This window comes from Lissotriton vulgaris, chromosome 1_1, assembly GCF_964263255.1.
Source record: "Lissotriton vulgaris chromosome 1_1, aLisVul1.2, whole genome shotgun sequence".
Lineage (NCBI taxonomy): Eukaryota > Metazoa > Chordata > Amphibia > Caudata > Salamandridae > Lissotriton > Lissotriton vulgaris.
The window spans coordinates 896,135,700-896,159,682 of NC_141685.1; the positions used below are offsets into that span (position 1 = coordinate 896,135,700).

The 23,983-nt window shown below is 50.7% G+C and overlaps 1 protein-coding gene across 1 annotated transcript in view; it reads right to left on the minus strand.

Annotated features, from left to right (window-relative positions):
• Window positions 1-23,017, minus strand: part of GRIN2B (glutamate ionotropic receptor NMDA type subunit 2B) — a 516,540-nt gene extending 493,523 nt beyond the window's left edge. Inside the window, exons 1-2 of the mRNA XM_086958937.1 lie at window positions 22,560-23,017; window positions 20,914-21,749 (exon numbers count right to left, since the gene is read on the minus strand). The gene's annotated coding sequence lies outside the window, so the exon portion shown is untranslated. The remainder of the gene's footprint in view (window positions 1-20,913; window positions 21,750-22,559) is intronic.
• Window positions 23,018-23,983: the final 966 nt, after the last annotated feature.

Below are 23,983 nucleotides of genomic sequence, written 5' to 3' on the forward strand. Positions count from 1 at the left end.
GCCCCTGCATCCGTCCACACCCCCTGACTCCGCCCACAGCCCCAAACCCAATCCACAGCCCCTGACTCCAACCACAGCCCCCGACTCCGTCCACAGCCCCCGGCTCCATCCACATCCCCCGAGTCTGTCCACAGTCCCTGGCTCCATCCACAGCCCCTGACTCTATCTACAGCCCTGAGTCCATCTACAGCCCCTGCATCCGTCCACAGCCCCAACTCCATCCACAGCCACGACTCCATCTACAGCTCCTGACTCCATCTACAGTCCCTGACTCTATCTACAGCCCCTGCATCCATCCACAGCCCTTGACTCCATCCACAGCCCCTGACACTCATCCGTCCACAGTCCCTGACACTCATCCGTCCACAGCCCTCGACTCCGTCCAAAGCCCCTGATTCCATCCACATCCCCCGACTCCGTCCACAGTCCCTGGCTCCATCCACAGCCCCTGACTCCATCTACAGCCCCTGTATCCATCTACAGTCCCTGACTCCATCTACAGCCCTTGACTCCATCCAGAGTCCCTGACACTCATCCGTCCACAGCCCCTGAATCCATCTACAGCCCCTGCATCCATCTACAGCCCCTGACTCCATCTACAGCCCTTGACTCCATCCAGAGTCCCTGACACTCATCCGTCCACAGCCCCTGAATCCATCCACAGCCCCTGACTACGTCCACAGCCTCTGACTACGTCCGCAGCCCCGACTCCATCTACAGCCCCTGCATCCATCCACATCCCCGATTCCATCCACAGCCCCAGACTCCCTACAAAGCCCCTGACTCCGCCCACAGCTCCTGACTCCCTCCACAGCGCCTGACTTTGTCCAAGGTCCCCGACTCCATCCACAGTCCCAGAATCCATCCACAGCCCCTGACTGCCCATAGGCCCTGACTCTGTCCACAGCACATGACTCCAACCACAGTCCCTGCCTCCGTCCACAGCCTCTGACTCCAACCACAGTCCCTGACTTAACCCACATCCCCTAACTCCATCCACAAATCTTGACTCCGTCTACAGCCCCTGACTCAATCCACAGCCCCTGGCTCCACCCACAGTCCCTGACTCCGTCCACAGACCCTGACTCCGTCCACAGCCCCAGACTCCATCCACAGTCCCAGACTAGCCACAACCCCTGACTCCATCCACAGCCCCTGGATCCATCCACAGCCTCTGGCTCCATCCACAGTACCAGACTAGCCACAACCCCTGACTCCATCCACAGCCCCTGGATCCATCCACAGCCTCTGGCTCCATCCACAGTACCAGACTAGCCACAGCCCCTGACTACAACCACAGCCCCAGACTCCATCAACAGCCCTGACTACACCCACAGCCCCTGAATGCATCCACAGTTCCTGACTCCATCCACAGTCCCTGACTCTGTCCACAGCCCCTGGCTCGGTCCACAGCCCCTGACTCCACCCACCGCCCTTACATCCGTCCACAGCCCCCGACTCTGTCCACAGCCCCTGACTCTGTCCACAGCCCCTGACTACAACCACAGCCCCAGACTCCATCTACAGCCCTGACTACACCCACAGCCCCTGAATGCATCCACAGTTCCTGACTCCATCCACAGTCCCTGACTCCGTCCACTGTCCCTGACTCTGTCCACAGCCCCTGGCTCGGTCCACAGCCCCTGACTCCACCCACAGCCCTTACATCAGTCCACAGCCCCCGACTCTGTCCACAGCCCCTGACTCTGTCCACAGCCCCTGACTCTGTCCACAGCCCCTGATTCCATTTAGAGTCCCTAACTCCAACCACAGCCCCTGCATCCACCCACAGCCCCTGGATCCATCCACAGTTTCTGACTCCATCCACAGCCCCTGGCTCCGTCCACAGTACCTGACTCCATCCACAGCCCCTGACTCCATCCACAGCCCCATACTCTGTCCACAGCCCCTGGCTCCGTCCACAGTACCTGACTCAATCCACAGCCTCTGACTACAACCACAGCCCATGCATCCGTCCACAGCCCCCGACTCCTTCCACAGCCCCTGCATCCGTCCACACCCCCTGACTCCGCCCACAGCCCCAAACCCAATCCACAGCCCCTGACTCCAACCACAGCCCCCGACTCCGTCCACAGCCCCCGGCTCCATCCACATCCCCCGACTCTGTCCACAGTCCCTGGCTCCATCCACAGCCCCTGACTCTATCTACAGTCCCCGAGTCCATCTACAGCCCCTGCATCCGAACACAGCCCCAACTCCATCCACAGCCCCGACTCCATCTACAGCTCCTGACTCCATCTACAGTCCCTGACTCTATCTACAGCCCCTGCATCCATCCACAGCCCTTGACTCCATCCACAGCCCCTGACATTCATCCGTCCACAGTCCCTGACACTCATCCGTCCACAGCCCCTGACTCCGTCCAAAGCCCCTGATTCCATCCACATCCCCCGACTCCGTCCACAGTCCCTGGCTCCATCCACAGCCCCTGACTCCATCTACAGCCCCTGCATCCATCTACAGTCCCTGACTCCATCTACAGCCCTTGACTCCATCCAGAGTCCCTGACACTCATCCGTCCACAGCCCCTGACTCCGTCCACAGCCCCTGAATCCATCTACAGCCCCTGCATCCATCTACAGCCCCTGACTCCATCTACAGCCCTTGACTCCATCCAGAGTCCCTGACACTCATCCGTCCACAGCCCCTGAATCCATCCACAGCCCCTGACTACGTCCACAGCCTCTGACTACGTCCGCAGCCCCGACTCCATCTACAGCCCCTGCATCCGTCCACATCCCCGATTCCATCCAAAGCCCCCGACTCCATCCAGAGCCCCGACTCCATCTACAGTCCCTGACTCCATCTACAGCCCCTGCATCTTTCTACAGCCTGTGACTCCATCCACAGCCCCTGACTCCAACCACAACCCCTGGCACTCATCCATCCATAGCCCCTGACACTCATCCGTCCACAGCCCCTGGCAGTGGCATAGCTAGACCGCTGTTACGAGTGAGGGGTGAGGGGAGACTGCCGCCTCCAAAACTTGTGTCACCTGGGCCGGTCCACCCCTCCACACCCCTCTTGCTACGCCACTGCTTCGGATTCATACGGAAGTTAAGTAAGGAGAGACAGTTCCTAAGAGAAGCCGGGAGAGAGTTCCAGAGTTTCGGGCCAGATAGGCACACTAGCGGCCCTTCATGCAGGCAAGGCAAAACCTTGGTGTACTTAACTGACAGACTCTAACCACAATCCCTGACACCTTGAAATCAGGGTCAGACTGGGAACCAAAACCGGCCCTGGCAAAGTGCTCGGCCAGCCACCCCCTGCACCGCCCCCCCGGGGGGTGGTTGTGAGTGCCGCCAAGCTCTTTGCCAGCACCCGTTTTTGGCCGATTTTGTTACAGGGCCGATTTGGCAGCTATACTGCAAAAACGGCCCCCAGGGGCCCCAAACTGGCCCCCCATCCGTGCGGCGCACCGGGGGATTGCCCGGTGCCGCTACGCCCAGTACGGCCCTTGCTTGATATGCCTCCTCACTTAATCCATGCACAGGGCATTGATTGCCTGTCTCCATCTACAGGCCCTGACCCAGCCCTCTGACTAACTTTAGGTTAAGGACAGGGCTACTAGAATTATATGGCAGGGGAGCACCGAATTATGCCCAGAATTGACTCGATTAAGCTGCAAGAAAAGTAAAATAATGCAGCCTATTGCGGCATTTTTTTTAATAGTATTATGTAGTAAGCTCGCTGGACATAATAGGGTTAACAACAAGTTATTTTATTCAGTCAGGATAAAACATCCTTCACACCATACCAAGCCAGGCACAGCCAACAACTGCCTTGGCATATTTCAAGCACCCAGAACCCCATGATGCCATGAGAACTGCACCAGGCAAACATTCTGTCAGCCAAGGCCTGAGCTGCACAAAGCTCACAAGATTATGCAAGTACACACTACAGCATATTACTTCATTATTTTGTCACTGTTAAACTTGGTAATGCTGTTTGGCAAAATATTTCGCATCATCAGTACCAGTTTGACTACTAAATACATAAATAAGCAACTGAAAGATGAACAGTAAACCTTTGCAAAGGGTCTTTCAATGAGCCCCAACACACTTCGCTACATTTAGTAACTTTTGATCTGTTGGAGCTAGAAACAAAATGTTTTTTGTTCAAATCTGCAGATGATGATATATTATGTGGCAAATGTGGCGAATCCCTATTTATGCCGAAAAAATAGACATGGCATCAGAATCGCTTAAATCCAATGGTCCTGAATAAGGACTTTGACTGAGTGACTCCAACCACAGACCCTGACAGCATGCGTTCCCTCCAGACTGACTCCTGATAAGAGTGAAGAGACTGAGTCCATTCACCACCTACCAACTTACTCTAGGCACAATCGCCCAACTCCAGGCACGGACTCCTGACTGACTCAATGAACGGGGCTGCGAATGACTGACTCCGGGCAAGGCCTCGCGACTGCCGGCACCTGCAGGCTCCCTGAAGCCACTCAAGCCCTTGACTGACTGACTCAGACCACAATTCCCTGTTTATATGACAACGCGAACCCAGGCTTGTCCGTTAACGCTCTATGGGCCCGATTTACAAAAGTAATCTGAGACCAAATCCTAACTTTACAAAGGGACTTTCGGTATTTACAAAGGGCATTAATGAGTAGTAAAGTTAGGATTTTGTCTCTGTTAAACTTAAGTTTTGGCCTTAAGTTAAACTTAAGAACAAAACTTAGGTTTAACTGAGGCAAAATCCTAACTTTACGACTTTCGGTATTCACAAAGGGCATTTAGGAGTAGTAAAGTTTGGATTTTGTCTCAATTAAACTTACGTTTTGGTCTTAAGTTAAACTTAAGACCAAAACTTAAACTTAAGACCAAAACTTAAACTTTAGAACAAAACTTTGTATCAGTTAAACGTAGGTTTTGGTCTTAAGTTAAACTTAAGACCAAAACTTAAACCTAAGACCAAAACTTTGTCTCAGTTAAACTTACGTTTTGGTCTTAGGTTTAACTGAAGACCAAAACTTAAACTTTAGTCCAAAACTTTGTCTCAGTTAAACCGTTTTTGTCTTAAGTTAAACTGAAGACCAAAACTTAAGTTTAACCAGGGCTTTAAGTGAGAAAAAAAACTGGGGTTGCTCTAAAAGGGGCGGGGCAAACCACTTAAAGGGGTGTAGTTTATCCAAGTAGGGGCCTGGTCTAAATGAAGATATGTATGGATAACGCCATACACCTTCCCCAGAGGCGCAAGTAGAGCCAAATTTCAAGGGAGGGGCTAAGAAAACATTTCAGGGGTAGTTCTTCAAGCAATAGGCACAGTGGAGCTGCAGGGGCTCTACAAAGGGGTGAAAAATAACAAAGCCTCGTTAACACGCAAATGGTCTTTTAAAGACCTGTGAAGTACTCCGGTGCGGCTGTGTGTGTTTGGGGGCTTGTTGCAGGTTTGCAATCTTACCCTTACCAAAAAGAAGGCACTAAATCAATGAAATTACAAGTGTTTTTCATTATCCTTAGTTCTAGGTAACTTACCCAACAAATAAAGTTTTACTCAGAATGACTCGGAGATAGGTGCCTGCAAAGTAAATAATTAAAGAGAGGACTTTCTGTCCTAAACTGTGATACTTCCCCACAGTCCATCATCATATGAAAAAAATCTGCATGAAAGGATCTACAGTGTGTGTACGCAAAGGTCAGCGGCCTCAGGATCTAGCCCGGCAATTCCAGCTAAAGCAAAAAAAGTTTGGTGCAAGAAAAAAAAAGTAAACGGACTACCTCTGCGAGGCCCGAAAATAGAGCCCGATAGAGACCCGTTTTGAGGCACCCTGAAAATAACTGCTGGTGCTCAGACTCGGGCAGACCCGGCCCACTTAAAGCCCTGAGTTTAACTGAGACAAAATCCTATCTTTACTACTTCTAAATGCCCTTTGTGACTACCGAAAGTCGTAAAGTTAGGATTTTTTGTTCGATTACTTTTGTGAATCGGGCCCTATGTAATGTATGCAATGCAGGTGATATTAGTAACTTCTAACGTTAACATAATACCAAGCACGGCTTCGAAACCACACATCACGTAGTCAGTAGTATACACTAAATATTAAATGAAAGATCATTTTATTAACCAACACATGGCTTTTTATTTTTTTGGACTTAGGAAGGATGAAAGATTGGGTCGTCCCACTGGAATTTGCATCAGTGACGGTAAGGTGGCAACCCCAAACTCCGTTGCAGCAGGCACGAAAAGCCTCTCAGCTATCATATTGAGATGGCATGCAAGTTGCCAACAGGTCGCATCACCTCCTTTCCCCCGCCGATCTTCCCTTTCCAGTCCCAGAGACATCACAGGGATTGAAGATGGCAACCTGCTCAGTGAACTCATATCTCTGTTGCAGGATCATGAACTCAATTCTCTTACGATGATCCTAACACGATGAGGGATTTGGGGGACAGCCGAGCCCTCGAGGTCTGTCCCCCGGGCAGTTTGGGAGGGGGAGAGACAGCCGTCAGCAGACATTTTTTGTAAGGCTCTTGGGCCCAAACATAGCCCAGTTAAGGTTATAGCCCAAAGGCTATAAAGGGTTAGCCCTCCCTCTCTCAGCCACCATTTTAGGTTTGGTGACCCGGTGGCTGGAAGGGGAGCTGTAATTTGAATGTGTCCCATCCCCCCACCTTTAAGTTAGGGTTTTTTGTGGGCGCGGTTATAGGTAGTAATTTTTAGATTTCAGCAGTTTTGTTGGGAGCAGGTACATAGGGTTATGGTGGATGTTGGATTTTCTGTCGCTTGAAACAGGTGCTGTGGGGTGGTTCAAGAGTTGGCCAGATTGGCAGAAGTTTGGAGTTACATTTTGGGAAGTTTTGGGGCAGGGCCAGGGAAAGGTTAGGCAGGTAGGATAAGTTTAGAATAGAGGTTAGGTAGTTACAGTTGCAGAAGAACAGATGGGGTTGTAGGTTTTATTTGATGGCAGGAGTTTGGAACTGCAACACTGTGCTATAGGATGGTTATGGAATGTTATGTAATGTTATGTTATCTGCAGGGTGGGGGGTTTTATGTGGGGATCGTAGGGGTGGGGAAAATGAGGGAGCAGTTTATTTATGTATAGTGAGGTTTTCGTTTGTAAGGCAATGGCTTAGGTTGGACATTGTTATACACTTTTTTTCAATAAAGCAGCCTTTTTTACACACAAAAAATGGGTTTCGCTGTTGGATGTCCCCCTCCCTCCCAAAAGGGTTGCGTATCGCGATGCCAAATGAAAATATCAAACGGTTTCAGGTGATGAAATGTGACGCAGTGCCACGGGTTCCCTCCTTTCATCCTGGGGCTAGGGATTCGTGGAGGGTGGTATTGCCAAAGAGGCATGAGGGAAGGGCCAACAGGAAAGGTGGGGCTGCCAGATCGCCCCCTACCTGAAGCCCTTGCTCGGTTTCTGGGTTTACTCCCTCTGAGCCCCAGGGCACCAAAGCAGCAGCAGGCGTCAACTGACTAATGGATTTGGGATCGACGCGTGGGTGAAACAAACTCTGAGAGGCCTGGGCCTATTTCGCATTCCACACAGGGCCTGGGGCCCCCAGGCCCTGTGTGGAATGCGAACAAGGCCCTGGAATTCATGTCGTCGGTGAAATAAGAGGATAGGACCTGGGTGAAGGCAGCCTCTGGGCGCATTCAGTCCCTGGGGATCAGTCATGCTATTTGTGAAGTCAGTCTTCAGATGGAATGAGGCTCCGGGTGGAATATGACCCTAGTGTGGGTCATGCCCTCGGTGGTTTTGTCAAACCCTGGATGGAACCAGGTCCTGAACGGAATCATGCACTGTGGGAGGTACAACCTGGATAAAATCTGAACCGGTGGAAGGCGGGCACTTATAGCATTGGTCTTGGGATGAAACTGTGCTTTGGGGAGTAAGTCACTGGGGAAGTCAGGGCCTGGCTAGAGTCAGGCTATGATTAGAATTAGAGTCTCATTTTGAGACCCTAGGAGATTCGGGCACAACCGCCTGATGCTCCGTCACTGCTGAGCTCTCACGCCGGGACCTCTCACAGTGTTACTCACAGACCATTTGCCCACTCCGAACTCTCACTACAAAGCTCTCACACCTTCTGAGCCAAGGCTATGGAAGTCTGTCACTGCAAAACTCTGACAGAGCTCTCAAACCCTCTGTGGCAATGGAGGTCTGTCACTGGAAAGCTTTTATACCTTCTGTGCCAAGGTCATGGAGGTCTGTCACTGCAAACCTCTCACCCCTTCTGATGCCATGGAGGTCGGTCACTACAAACCTCTCACCCCTTCTGATGCCATGGAGGTCGGTCACTACAAAGCTCTCACACGTTCTAAGCCTAGGCCATGGAGGTCTGTCACTGCAAACCTAACGACTTCTGAGGCCATGGAGGTCTGTCACTGCAAAGCTTTTACATCTTCTGCGCCTAGGCCATGGAGGTCTGTCACTGTAAAGCTTTCACACCTTCTGAGGCCATGGAAGTCTGTCACTGCAAAACTCTGACAGAGCTCTCAAACCCTCTGTGGCAATGGAGGTCTGTCACTGGAAAGCTTTTATACCTTCTGTGCCAAGGCCATGGAGGTCTGTCACTGCAAACCTCTCACCCCTTCTGATGCCATGGAGGTCGGTCACTACAAACCTCTCACCCCTTCTGATGCCATGGAGGTCGGTCACTACAAAGCTCTCACACGTTCTAAGCCTAGGCCATGGAGGTCTGTCACTGCAAACCTAACGACTTCTGAGGCCATGGAGGTCTGTCACTGCAAAGCTTTTACATCTTCTGCGCCTAGGCCATGGAGGTCTGTCACTGTAAAGCTTTCACACCTTCTGAGGCCATGGAAGTCTGTCACTGCAAAACTCTGACAGAGCTCTCAAACCCTCTGTGGCAATGGAGGTCTGTCACTGGAAAGCTTTTATACCTTCTGTGCCAAGGCCATGGAGGTCTGTCACTGCAAACCTAACGACTTCTGAGGCCATGGAGGTCTGTCACTGTAAAGCTTTCACACCTTCTGAGGCCATGAAGGTCTGTAACTGCGAAGCTCTCAAATCCTCTGTGGAAATGGAGGTCTGTCACTGCAAAGCTCTCACACCCTCTGAAGCCATAGAGGTCTGTCACTGCAAACCTCTCAACCCTTGTGAGACCATGGAGGTCTGTCACTGCAAAGCTCACGACTTCTGAGGCCATGGAGGTCTGTCACTGCAAAACTCTTATAAAGCTCTCAAACCCTCTGTGGCAACGAAGGTCTGTCACTGCAAAGCTCTCACACCTTCTGAGGCCATGGAGGTCTTTCACTGCAAACCTCATGACTTCTGAGGCCATAGAGGTCTGTCACTGCAAAACTCTTACAAGGCTCTCAAACCCTCTGGGGCAACGGAGGTCTGTCACTGGAAAACTTTTATACCTTCTGTGCCAAGGCCATGAAGGTCTGTCTCTGCAAAGCTCTCACACCTTCTGAGGCTATGGAGGTCTGTCACTGCAAAGCTCTCACACCTTCTGAGGCCATGGAGGTCTGTCACTGCAAAGCTCTCACACCTTCTGAGCATAGGCCATGGAGGTCTGTCACTGCAAACCTCATGACTTCTGAGGCCATGGAGGTCTGTCACTGCAAAACTCTTACAAAGCTCTCAAACCCTCTGGGGCAACGGAGGTCTGTCACTGGAAAACTTTTATACCTTCTGTGCCAAGGCCATGAAGGTCTGTCTCTGCAAAGCTCTCACACCTTCTGAGGCTATGGAGGTCTGTCACTGCAAAGCTCTCACACCTTCTGAGGCCATGGAGGTCTGTCACTGCAAAGCTCTCACACCTTCTGAGCATAGGCCATGGAGGTCTGTCACTGCAAACCTCATGACTTCTGAGGCCATGGAGGTCTGTCACTGCAAAACTCTTACAAAGCTCTCAAACCCTCTGGGGCAACGGAGGTCTGTCACTGGAAAGCTTTTATACCTTCTGTGCCAAGGCCATGGAGGTCTGTCTCTGCAAAGCTCTCACACCTTCTGAGGCCATGGAGGTCTGTCACTGCAAAGCTCTCACACCTTCTGAGGCCATGGAGGTCTGTCACTGCAAAGCTCTCACACCCTCTGAGGCCATGGAGGTCTGTCACTGCAAACCTCTCACCCCTTCTGAGGCCACGGAGGTCTGTCACTGCAAACCTCTCACCCTTTTTGATGCCATGGAGGTCGGTCACTACAAACCTCTCACCCTTTCTGAGGCCATGGAGGTATGTCACTGCAAACCTCACGACTTCTGAGACAATGGAGGTCTGTCACTGCTAACCTCTCACCCTTTCTGAGGCCATGGAGGTATGTCACTGCAAACCTCACGACTTCTGAGGCAATGGAGGTCTGTCACTGCAAAGCTTTTACATCTTCTGCGCCTAGGCCATGGAGGTCTGTCACTGCAAAGCTCTCACACCCTCTGAAGCCATGGAGGTCTGTCACTACAAACCTCTCACCCCTTGTGAGGCCATGGAGGTCTGTCACTGCAAAGCTCTCACGCCTAATGAGACTAAGCCACGGAGGTCTGTCACTGCAAACCTCACTACTTCTGAGGCCATGGAGGTCTGTGACTAAAAACTCTTACACAGCTCTCTAACCCTCTGTGGCGCTGCAAAGCTTTTACACCTTCTGCGCCTAGGCCATGGAGGTCTGTCACTGCAAAGCTCTCACACCTTCTGCGCCTAGGCCATGGAGGTCTGTCACTGCAAAGTTCTCACATCCTCCAAGGAGCTGTCACTGCAAACCTCACGAATTCTGAGGCCATGGAGGCCTGTCACTGCAAAGTGCGTACACCCTCTGAGGCCATGGAGGTCTATCACTGCAAAGTTCTTATACCTTCTGAGCCTAGGCATGGGAGGCCTGTCACTGCAAAGTTATCACACCCTCCAAGGAGCTGTCACTGAAAACCTCACGAATTCTGAGGCCATGGAGGTCTGTCACTGCAAAGTTCTTACACAAAGCCTAGGCCATGGAGGTCAGTCACTGCAACGCTCTCACTCCTTCTAAGGCCATGGAGGTCTGTCACTGCAAAGCTCTCACACCTTCTGAGGCCATGGAGGTCTGTCACTGCAAAGCTCTCACACCTTCTTAGGCCATGGAGGTCTGTCACTGCAAAGCTTTTACATCTTCTGCGCCTAGGCCATGGAGGTCTGTCACTGCAAAGCTCTCACACCTTCTGAGGCCATGGAGGTCTGTCACTGCAAAGCTCTCACACCTTCTGAGGCCATGGAAGTCTGTCATGCAAAGCTTTTACACCTTCTGTGCCTAGGCCATGGAGGTCTGTCACTGCAAAGCTCTCACACCTTCTGAGGCCATGGGGGTCTGTCACTGCAAAGTTCTCACACACTCTGAGGCCATGGACGTCTGTCACTGCAAAGTTCCTACACCTGAGCCTAGGCCATGGAGGTCTGTCGCTGCAAAGTTCTCACACCGTCTGAGGTCTGTCACAGCTCTCACACATTCTGAGCCCATGGAGGTCTGTCATTGCAAAGCTCTTACTCTTTCTGAGGCCATGAAGGTCTGTCACTGCAAAGCTCTGACGCCTTCTGAGCCCAGGCCATAGAGGTCTGTCACTGCAAAGTTCTCTCACCCTCCAAGGAGCTGTCACTGCAAACCTCACGAATTCTGAGGCCATGGAGGTCTGCCACTGCAAAGCTCTCACACCTTCTGAGGCCATGAAGGTCTGTCACTGCAAAGCTCTCACACCTTCTGAGGCCCTGGAGGTCTGTTACTTCAAAGCTTTTACACCGTCTGAGCTTACACCATGTAGGTCTGTCACTACAACGCTCTCACACCGACTGAGGCTATGGAGGTCTGTCACTGCAAAGCTCTCACACCTTCTAAGACCCTGGAGGTCTGTCACTGCAAAGCTCTTACACCTTCTGAGCCTACACAATGGAGGTCTGTCACTGCAAACCTCACGACTTTTGAGGCCATGGAGGTCCACTGCAATGCACCCACCCCTTCCGAGGCTATGGAGATCTGTCGCAGCAAATCTCTGACACCTTCTGGGGACATGGAGGTCTGTCACTATAAACATTTCACACCTTCAGAGGCCATGGAGGTCTGTCACTGTCAAGCTCCCAGACCGTCTGAGGCCATGGAGGTCTGTCACTGCAAAGTTCTTACACCCTCTGGGGCCATGGAGGTCTGTCAGGGCAAATCTCTCACACCTTCTGATGCCATGGAGGTCTGTCACTGCAAAGGTCTTACACCTTCTGAGCCTAGGCCATGGAGGTCTGCCACTGCAAACTCTCACACCTTCTGAGGTCTTGGAGGTCTGTCACTGTAAAGTTCTTACACACTTTGAGGCCATGAAGGTTTGTTACTGCAAAGTTCCTATACCTTCTGATCCTAGGCCAGGGAGGTCGGTCACTGCAAAGTTCTTACACCCTCTGAGGCCATGGAGGTCTGTCACGGCAAAGCTCTCACACCTTCTGAGGCCATGGAGGTCTGTCACTGCAAAGTTCTTACACCTTCTGAGCCTAGGCCAGGCAGGTCTGTCACTGCAAATTTCTCACACCCTCCAAGGCCTGTCACAGCAAACCTCACGACTTCTGAGGCCATGGAGGTCTGCCACTGCAACGCTCTCACACCTTCTAAGGCCATGGAGGTCTGTCACTGCAAAGTTCTTACACACTCTGAGGCCATGGAGGTCTGTCACTGCAAAGTTCCTACACCTGAGCCTAGGCCATGGAGGTCTGTCGCTGCAAAGTTCTCACACTGTCTGAGGTCTGTCACTGCAAAGCTCTCACACGTTCTGTGCCCATGGAGGTCTGTCATTGCAAAGCTCTTACTCTTTCTGAGGCCATGGAGGTCTGTCACTGCAAAGCTCTCACACCTTCTGAGCCTAGGCCATGGAGGTCTGTCACTGCAAAGTTCTCACATCCTCCAAGGAGCTGTCACTGCAAACCTCACGAATTCTGAGGCCATGGAGGTCTGCCACTGCAAAGCGCTCACACCTTCTGAGGCCATGGAGGCCTGTCACTGCAAAGTGCGTACACCCTCTGAGGCCATGGAGGTCTATCACTGCAAAGTTCTTATACCTTCTGAGCCTAGGCATGGGAGGCCTGTCACTGCAAAGTTCTCACACCCTCCAAGGAGCTGTCACTGAAAACCTCACGAATTCTGAGGCCATGGAGGTCTGTCACTGCAAAGTTCTTACACAAAGCCTAGGCCATGGAGGTCAGTCACTGCAACGCTCTCACTCCTTCTAAGGCCATGGAGGTCTGTCACTGCAAAGTTCTTACACACTCTGAGGCCATGGAGGTCTGTCACTGCAAAGTTCCTACACCTGAGCCTAGGCCATGGAGGTCTTTCGCTGCAAAGTTCTCACACCGTCTGAGGTCAGTCACTGCAAAGCTCTCACACGTTCTGTGTCCATGGAGGTCTGTCATTGCAAAGCTCTTACTCTTTCTGAGGCCATGGAGGTCTGTCACTGCAAAGCTCTCACACCTTCTGAGCCTAGGCCATGGAGGTCTGTCACTGCAAAGTTCTCACACCCTCCAAGGACCTGTCACTGCAAACCTCACGAATTCTGAGGCCATGGAGGTCTGCCACTGCAAAGCGCTCACACCTTCTGAGGCCATGGAGGCCTGTCACTGCAAAGTGCGTACACCCTCTGAGGCCATGGAGGTCTATCACTGCAAAGTTCTTATACCTTCTGAGTTTAGGCATGGGAGGCCTGTCACTGCAAAGTTCTCACACCCTCCAAGGAGCTGTCACTGGAAACCTCACGAATTCTGAGGCCATGGAGGTCTGCCACTGCAAAGTTCTTACACAAAGCCTAGGCCATGGAGGTTAGTCACTGCAAAGCTCTCACACCTTCTGAGGCCATGGAGGTCTGTCACTGCACAGCTCTCACACCTTCTGAGGCCATGGAGGACTGTCACTGCTAAGTTCTTACACCCTCCAAGGCCTGTCACTGCAAACCTCTCGACTTCTAAGGCCATGGAGGTCTGCCACTGCAAAGTTCTTACACACTCTGAGGCCATGGAGGTTGTTACTGCAAAGTTCCTACACCTTCTGAGCCTAGGCCGTGGAGGTCTGTCGCTACAAACATCTCACACCTTCGGAGGCCATGGACGTCTGTCACTGCAAAGCTTTCACACTTTTGGACGCTATGGAGATCTGTCACTGCAAACCTCTCACACTCTTTGAGGCCATGGAGGTCTGTCACTGCAAAGCTCTCACACCTTCTGAGGCCATGGAGGTCTGTCACTGCAAACATTTCAGAACTTCAGAGGCCATGGAGGGCTGTCACTGCAAACCTCACGGCTTCTGAGGCCATGGAGTTCTATCACTGCAAAACTCTTATACCTTCAGAGGCCCTGGAGTTCTGTCACTGCAAAGCTCTCACACACCCCCTGAGGCCATGGAGGTCTGCCACTGCAAAGCTCTCACACCCCCTGAGGCCATGGAGGTCTGCCACTGCAAAGCACTCACACTTCCTGAGGCCGTAGAGATCTCTCACTGCAAAGCTGACAGACATCGGGTACCCACGGGACCCCTCCCTGTAGAGCTCTGGCATTCCCTGTGGACCATTTTTTTGCGGTTTTATACAGAGCTAACTCGACTCGATAGTATTGGATCGCATTACATGAGCACCAGCTACATTACACAATGAGATTTTTAACAATAATGTATATGGTTTTTTTAATGCACATGGAGATTAAGGGATTTGCCAGAATTAGAGGCTGTTGAGTAGACGCCGAGACTCGAACCTAGTTCCACAGTCGGCAGCTCGGGCCGTTGCACCACATCTGCTTCTATTTACCGGTGTGATCACACTTACTGCTGTCCCAAAGAAGCCTGTCCTCGAGAGCGTCGCTGCTCTCTCTCCCTGCGCGGATCAGTCACTGGAGTGATGTCACCCCTTCCGTTCCCTGCATGTTTAATTAAAACCAACCAAAGCCATTTCTACAGTGAATGACATCGCAGAGCAGCCGCGAGGTATTTATTAGCACAGGTGAGTGTGTGTCTGTGTGTGTGTGTATGAGAGTGGGCCAGATAGGCTGTGTATGAGAGAGGCAGAGACGGCGTGTGTGTATGAGAGAACCAGAGAGGCAGACTGAGTCGGTTTGTGTGCAAGAGAGACTTTGTGAAAGGGGCAGATAGTGTGCCTTTGGGTATGTTTGTGAGCTAGTGCGTGTGTTAGAGAGAAAATGAGACTGTGTTTGTTGTGTATATGCATCTGTGAGAGGGGGCCTATTTGTGAGTGTGTGAGAAGGAGAGAGAAAGAGAGTGCATGTGTGAGAGAAAGTGTATGTGCATTTATGTGCATGGATGTCATTTGAGAGAGACGGACTGTGTAGGGAAAAGGCTGAGTGCGCGTGCGAGTGTGAGAGAGATACTGTGAGTCTGTGAGAGAGGGGGACTGTGTGTTTGTGTGTTTGTATGGTGGCTAAATACTGTTTTTGCATTCCTGTAGGTGAGAGACAGACGTTTTGTGTGTGTGTTGTCTGTGTGAGAGGGAGAGACTGGGAAGCAAAAGTTGCGAGTGTGGGGAAGTGACATACAGTATTTGTGATACAGACAGACTGCCCATGTGTGCTGTGTGAGAGGAATGATGTGTGTGGCGGGGGCTGTGAGAGAGACTATGCATGTCTGTATTTGAGGGGCGGGAACTGACTGTAAGCATGTGTGTGAGAAAGAGGTACAAAATGTGTGTGTGTGTGTGTGTGTGTGTGTGTGTGTGTGTGTGTGTGCGTGTAACAGAGAGAGGGATACAGAAGGAGAGAGAATGAGTGTGCATGTATGCCTGTGTGAAGAGACAGACTATGTGCATGTCAGTTTCTTCTGGAGAAAGAGAGTAGCAGATTGGTGGTGTTTGAGAGACACTAGTGGCCATATGTATCATAGTTCCGGTTTGCGAATTCCAAATAGCGAATTTTAAGGAATCGCTATTTGGAATTCGCAAAACGGTATGTATGTACAAAATCGCTTTTTTATAGCGATTCCTTACCATTCCTAATTTGCGATTAGCAAATTGCTAATCGCAAATTACCCATTCATTTCTATGGGCCAGGAGGCCCATAGGAATGAAGGGACAATTTGCGATTAGCAATTAGCTAATCGCAAATTAGGATTTTTTTCAAGGGTGCAGGGGTGTCTCAAGAACACCCTGCTGCACCCCTGAAAAAGACATTTGGGGGCATATGTCGCACATACATGCCCTAAGGGCATGTATGGGCGTCATATGGCACCTTTGGTTTGTTTGAAAAAAGCATTATTAAAATAATTCGCAACTTACCACCAACTAGAAGTTGGTGGTAATTTGCGATTCCTTAATGGCTTTTTTTGCATTTTTTTTCTTTGATACACTGCACTTAAGGAATCGCAAAATTTGCGATTCCTTAAGTGCAATCACAAAATAAGGAATAGCAATTTTTGTGATTCCTTATTTTGATGCAAAAATGTTTCATACTTACCATTTAGGTATTTAGCATTCGCAAAGGCCGAAATTCGCAGAATTTCGGCCTTTGCGAATGCTAAATAGCTTGATACATATGGCCCTAGGTGCGTAAAAGAGGGAAACAGACTGTGTGTCTGTGCATTTGAGAGAGCTTAATAGAGATACAAAGATTGTCAGTGCGACTGTGTGTGTATCTTTCTTCGAATGTTAGTATGCTGTGTGAGTTTTATTTTTATTTTGTATTAGGTGTGCCATGTGGGTTTCTATAATTGAGTGCCACAAACGGTGTGTATGCATTTCTTTCTGGTAACGTGTGCAGTGTAAATGTACGTTTCTGTTTGTGTGTGCTAGTTTGCATCTGCATTTGTGTGAGAGCTCTGTGAGTGAGCGTGCCCCCTGTTTAACCCCTCCCCTGCTGGTGACGGAACCACTCCGTCATCAGCCGCGGTCGCGCTGTGCTGATGACGGAGCGGTTCCGCCACGGCCCGCTCGGAACGCCTGCGCCCGAACGTTCTATTGAGCAGGCGGGGCCGTGACGGAACTGCTCCGTCATGAGCACAGCGCAACCGCGGCTGGTGACGGAGCGGTTCCGTCACCAGCATGCGCCCGCCGCTCTTGCGCCCCGCCGCCTTAGCACTGCGGCGGAATAGCTGCCGCAGTAAAGGGGTTAAGTCTGGGCGTGGAGTTGAGGGTTGTTTACCATTCTTTTCAAAATACCCTGCAAGGCTGTTCGCTGCATATGTGGTGTCAGCCAGGTTGTGCTGTGAGGGTTGTTTTAATTGTGTCAATCTGTGATGCTCTGGTGAACTTTTCCTCTTGTGTGTAGTATGGGAGTGCTTTTTTTGTCTGGGAGAATTTGTGTACATATTTGTGTGTGTCAGCTGAGCCAGATACATTTTAAGGCATGGGCAAAGTGGACAATTCCCCAGGTTCCCCACTTTCCTGTGTGTGTGTATGTCTGTTGGTGTGGAAGGGTGTGTTTCTTTGCATGTGACATTGTGCAATGTGAGAGCCGTTTGTTAGTGCAGTAGGGGTATGGTTTCCTCTGTGCGTTAGAAAATTGACTTCTGTGAGTCGGTTTACAGTGTGTGGGTTTACTTTCTCACATGGATGTCATGATGTGAACGTCTAGTGTGTATTAGTGTAATGTGTCTACTGTGTCTTGTGTACTTTCTCACATGGATATTATGATGTGAACTTCTATTGTGTATTGGTATACAGTGCCTGACTGTCTTTTGAGAGTGTCATAATGTGTCTTCTGTGTAGCAGTACATTGCCTAAGACTTCAATGCACTTCATTATATCTCTGTGTGCTTGTGTGCGTGCTAGGGTGTGCGCTGATATTGTGTGTAAGTGTGTGAGTTTGTGTCTCTCAATGTGTCAGCACTGTGTACATTGTTGTTGATTGTCAGGGCCTATTGTGCGGGGTTGTCATGTTATGAGTTAGCCAGTGGTGTGTTTGCTTCCCTTTGGGTCTGTGTCATCAGTCCTCACTAGATGGGACAGTGTGCAACTGTCTTTTTTATGTGTGCATGTGTACAGTTGTGCACCATAGTTTGCACAGTGTGCAAATGATGCAGAATGTGACGTGGAGTCCCGAGTCTCTCATATCTCATCTTTGGCTGAGGGGAAACGCCTGATGGGTTAGGGCCTATAGCACTGCAGAAGCTGCAGGTGCCTGCGTTAAACCCCTGTTCTGTGCAAGAGTGCCCTGATTTCAATCCCTGTTTCACATTGCTGTTCAGTGTGTTTTAATCTATGTGTGTTTGTCATAGTGTTCATTGTTGTTGTGTGTTAGAAGTATTGTTGCGCTGGCTGCAGATGCGCTTCTATGTGCTTGACACGGTGTGCACTGCTCCTGCGTGCCCTAATATATGTCAGTGTGTGGTTTGTGATCATGTTTTATTCAGTGTGTTAGGTTTACGTTGCTGTGATGTTTGAGTTTAGGAGCACTCTCATTTCTATTTTGCTGAGTCATGGACACCACTTTGTGTGTGCAGTCTGTGTGGCGTGTGCGACATTTCTGCTCTACTATTGTGTGGTTGCGTGCTATACGATTTCCTGTGTAATTCTGCATCTTGCAGTTAGTAGTTGTGATGTGCGTCAGTTTACGCACAGCTATGTTTGTGCATGTGCACAACATGAAATGAATTGCTGATCTGTATGAGTGTGCTCTTTCCTTGCACATGCCATGTTGTGCATCCTTGGTGTGTACCAGTAAGCGGCATTCCAGTATGCCTTCACCTAAATGTGCTTGTCATGTTGAGCATTACTGAGTGCTGTGATTTGGAACCCCTGTCAGTGTCATTATGCACACTATTGTTGTTTGTGTGCGCACAACAATATTGTGCAGCTTCCTTCAATCGTAGCATCTGAGTCAAATATCTGCCACAGCTGCAACATAAGAACACGTTAGCAGCAAGGCCGGACTGTCTGTAGCGGGCACTGGGCATTTCCCTGGGAGCCTGGAAGGGTGAGGGCCGGATTTGGAGCGGTGGGGGACAGTTTTGTTACTAGGGTCGGTTTTGCATCGGTGCTGCAATGCTTGCCCCCGGCAACAAAAGCAGCAGTGCTGGGGGCTGCTTTAGTTAAGCAGCATTGCCTTACACTTCCACCCTTGCCCACCCCTTACCCGCTTCATATAAAATGACCAGGGCTGATTTGTGTTCTCAGTCCGGCCCTTGTTAGCAGCCAAACCCCACACATGGTCTGCCATTCCCTCATATCAGTACTTAAAGCCCTAAGCTAACTTAACAATCCATTTTTCACCCATGTTAAAACACCAGTTTATGGTGTTTCCTTTTGGACAATTCAAAACAAAAGATCTTATTCCCTCCTGGAAGAGCCGTCCAACAATTTTAAGCTGTCGCCTATGCGCGTACAAACAAGAGTCAGTAACACATATTATGCGCATGCCCAGCGATCTTAGAACAAAGAAGCAAGCTACTTAAACCAGCATTCTTACAACAGCAAGTGCGCTCCTGTAGGCAAGCGTCATCTGTTGGCTCAGCGCAGAGTCCCCCACCCTGGTATGTCAGGGGACTAAATAAATACCTGTGCATGGCGCAAAAAGGGCCCAGCGACCCGCTGTACCCAGGGCCATAAGAAAACATCATCTCACAGGCCAAGAGCCCTAGATTGACTGAGATTCAAAATCTAATAGTAATGGCCACAGACAAAGACTGCATATGGCTGGGTCTGAAGTGAGGTGGTGAAGTGAGCTAAAGAACGATGATGGTGGATTCTACCCAGATCTGTGACTGGGGATGAGTGTCTGAAAAGTTTAAGTGCCCCGCCCGCCATCTCCTTGTGTTTGCTTTGTTCACCGTCCGAGACAGATTGGAGATTGCCCATTACTAAATTTATAATGCCATTAGGAATTTTACCATGCTGGTTTTGAATCCCAAATGGCACCAGATATAACCCCTAGGCAATTCCGAAATTGGGATATACCAATGAAACATGCACAGGGCATTTGCACTTTTTTTTGTTCTTTAGGTAATTATACAGTCGTTGGTTCTTAGCGTCAGAAAATGTCATTTAAATCGCACAATTACTTTTAAAACGCATGACTTATTGTTGATTTGTATATATTGTAATGATTTTTAATTAATCATCAATCAAGTGTTTACTGTTGTAATGTAAACGTTTCTGTGTGTGCCATGTTACGCATCGCTAATGCATGTCGGTGTGCGCTAAATCCATAGTCTTTCCTGTACTTTTGCCCATATTGCACACAGTGGTGTGGTGTGTAATGTCAGCTTGTATGCAATGCACGAGCGCGCCCCCCAACACCTCAACCAAACCTGAGAAGGAGCAGGAGCTCTCAGGCATGACTGTCCACTGTGCCGGAGGTGGACCCTAGAGCTCGCGGGCTGCGGGCGCTATTGTTACGCCGCTGGCTCGCGCCCTCAGTTCTGCGTCCTGCTGCTCGCCGCTAGCGTGTGCGTCAGCGCGCTCTGTATACTCTGTGCAGCCCCTGCGCTTTGGGGCACTCAGACAGGTGGAAACAGAGGCCTTCCGGCTCAGGTTAGAGATGCGGGGTGAAGAGGAGCCCGGGTGGGAGGAGCTTCTAAACGGAGATGGGGCAGACATCCTTCGGAATTCTCAGGAGTGCTGCGCCATTAAAAATAGATTTCAAACACCTGATGCCAGCAGACTGCAGGCACCCACCTGATGAAACCTTGACTTTTGGGTGGTGGGGCTGCGGCCTGCCCTCTGGCCTACTAGGAATTCAGGGGCAGGTCCTTAACTCCCCCATAACACATTATGGACCCATCCATGCGCCAGAAGTGCCCCCGCGCGCCTACCGCTCCGCTTCCCTCACCTGCACGGAAGCAACAGATACCACCACCTCGAGACAGACCGCCGCACATGTGAACGATCGCTTTCTGTTAATAAACGACCCCCCCCCCCCCCGCCACCACCATGACAGACATCTCAGCTCACGAAACTGACCCCATCATTAACACAGTGTAGGCGCGGGCAGCATCCTCGTCGCCACATGCTGTGGACGAGTCGCCTGGCTTACCTGGGGTCGCAGCCGCAGTACCTGGAGCCTGTCGCGTTAGGGGAGCGACCATGGTGGGCACCTGCAGTCTCTGCCGCCCTTGGCTCGCATCCCCAGGCTGGAGGCGGACAGCGGCGGTCGGGGAGCGGGGGTCTGGGGGCGTCCAGCTCAAGAACGCCAAAGACTGGCGACGAATCTTCGGCTGCGCGTGTCAAAGGGCCCGGCCAAGGCTGCTGGCCATCCTCTCAGCCAGACCTGGAGTCGGTGGCCGCAGGGTGGGCACGGGGGCGAACGCTGGAACCAGTCACAATGGGGCTCTGGAATCCCAAGGCTTCAGGAAGGCATGAGTCCCTGGCCAGAGCGCGAGCGGTGCTTGCTGTGCATGGTGGACGTCCATACAGCCTTGGCGGGGGGCCTGCCTCTCCCCGGCGGTGACCAGTCCGAGCGATCGGGAGGTTGGCAAACGTATATGTCTATATCTATATCAAACGGCTCGATGGATGCGGCAGTCCATCCTCACAGCTAGCGCTACAGCCTGTTCCCGTAGCGACAGCTCCAGCGCAATTGTGAAATAAAGAGAAAAAAAATCAACCCACAGTTTTTCTGTACTCGTTGACATGAAAAATTCCGGGTGGTGGAGAAAGAGAAGTCCGCTTTATGTCTTTTTTTTCTTGGTTATTTTGTTGTACTTTTTCTCGTTTTATTTTCTCCCTTGGGTTGCGGAGGTCCCCCCACCTGGTCTGGCTTCCTTTCTATGCAAGCTCCCTCATGGCCAGGCGGCGCTCTCCGGAGGAGGGCAGGATGCCCACGTTGCGGTCCGCGGCATGGCTCCGTGGTGGCCCCCCTCGCGTCCCCTCCTGCCGAGGCGACCAGCGTGAAATATGAAAAAAAAGCAGAGAGAAGACACAGGAAATCAATATTTGATCATTTTTTGGAGGGGGGGGGGGGGCATGCGCGCTCGTTCAGATGCAAGCACGGATAAATCAAGTGGGGGGGGGGGTATATGGAACGCACACACGCGTGCACAGAAGGTTGTCGAAGAGGTGATGGGGGGGGGCATGCATTCTATTGGGGGGGGGGGGGGGGGGGTATACAGGACATCGCTTAACAGTTTCCGCCCCCAGCTCTTTCCCATTTCCCTGTATAGGATTTGCAGACGGATCGGATTGACGGACGTTAAACGTGTGGGATTTAATGAGACCCCTACCCCAACCCAGATAGAGACGCCAGCCCCCCACCTCCCCTAGTCTTCGACTGAAATCCCACAGGCATTTCAACTGGTCTCACAATTAGCGGCATCTCATGTCCGCTTCTGTCATTAAGCCATCACCTCCTAAATACAGTTCTCGGGTTGGAATTGGGGCAGGAGGGGTCTGATAGCATTGTCTGGCAGACACCTAGTGCACGGTGGGGTTCGGGGCACACACTCACACACACACACACACACACACACATATATATATATATATATATATATATATATATATATATATATATATATATATATATATATATATATATATATATATACATACATCGAACGGCAACTGAGATAAACCATGACTACATATGAAATGGTATATATTGATGTAGCAAATGCACAATAAATGCAACGGGTAGAGAGGATGAGGATGAAGGGGGCTGGTGGGAATTGGGGTTGTACATACCACTGTCTGCCGTCCTAATTTCAATTTATTCCATCCAAGCGTCATATCGGCCGAGTGGTCTCCGGCCCACCCTTTCCCGCCAACGCGGATTCCTGGTCAGCCCCTGTCACCTGCCCCCAACCCCAAAATAGACGCCACCTTCCGTCCCTTCTCGGGAGGGGCGGGGGGCAGCCGGGAGGCTTGCCGTGGTAAGGATTGAGGGGTTGGGGTGTGGAAAAAATGTTTAAAAAAAACAAAATTCCCCGGTCGCCCCTCTCGCGGCTTGATGTCGACGCTCCTTCAGGTGGCGGCCGGGAAGGACGAGGAGAAGAAGCGCAGTCGGCGGAAGCGAAAAAAATATAGAAAGGAAAATCGAGGCGCAAAGGGGTGTATTGGGCATAGAATAGAATTTTCTGATCGTGGGGCTTAAAAATGAAAAAGGTTTTTTTAAAAAATGCCCCTTGTTTTCTGCCGAGCGATTGCCGGTGCAGCGCTAACCGCTGCTGGTGGGCGGGATGGGCGTAAGGGTGGGAGGGGGAGTAGAGGGGAGGGCAAAGGGGAGGGGGCCTGATTCTTGCACAGCCTTTAGATGGAGGCTGGTACCACAGTTAAATGCTTAGTGACAGGGATGCTGGTATCCCGGTTACGGGCTTGGCGACGAGGATGTTGGTACCCAGATTACAATATTAGCGACAGGGATGCTGGCATCCTGGTTACAGGTTTTAACGTCAAGGGATGCTGGTATTCCAAGTACAGGTTAAACAACGGGGAAGGTGGCGTCTTGGATATAGGTTTAATGACGACGCTGCCATCCCGGTTACATGCTTAGCAACGAGGAAGCTTTGAATTTGGGATGCAGTTACCTGAGTAAGGGCTTAAAGACGGTTGCTGCTGGTACTCAGGCAGCTTCTACAGTCAGAATGAATGATATTACCCGAGTTAGTTGCTTAGCGAGAGGAACACTCTGATTATGTACTTAGTACTGAGGATGCAAACATCGGGGGGCATTGGTTTGGCTACACGGAATATGTCACCTCGGTTATTGATTTAGCGATTAGGATGCTGTTAACCAGGTTAAGATACAAAGAGGAGGATACAGGTTACATCCTTAGCAACAGGTATGCTGTTAGAAAGGAGCATTATAGTGGCCGTGATGCTGGGAGCTGTAGCAAAATTATCAACAGGGATTACACACCTATCTTCGGGGACCTTAGTGACAAGTATTCTGTTACAGTTTATGCCCTTGGGATGGATGTATGACATTACAACACATGCTTTTACATCTCATGCTTTTACATCGCAGGTTTTACAACGCATGCTGTTACAACGCATAGTGTTGAGGGATGCTGGATAGTGAATAGTTTAATTTACTATTCCAACTTCAGTCCCCGTGGATAGTAGGGAAGGTGTTGGATAGTAAATTAAATCTATTCCCTATCCTAGAG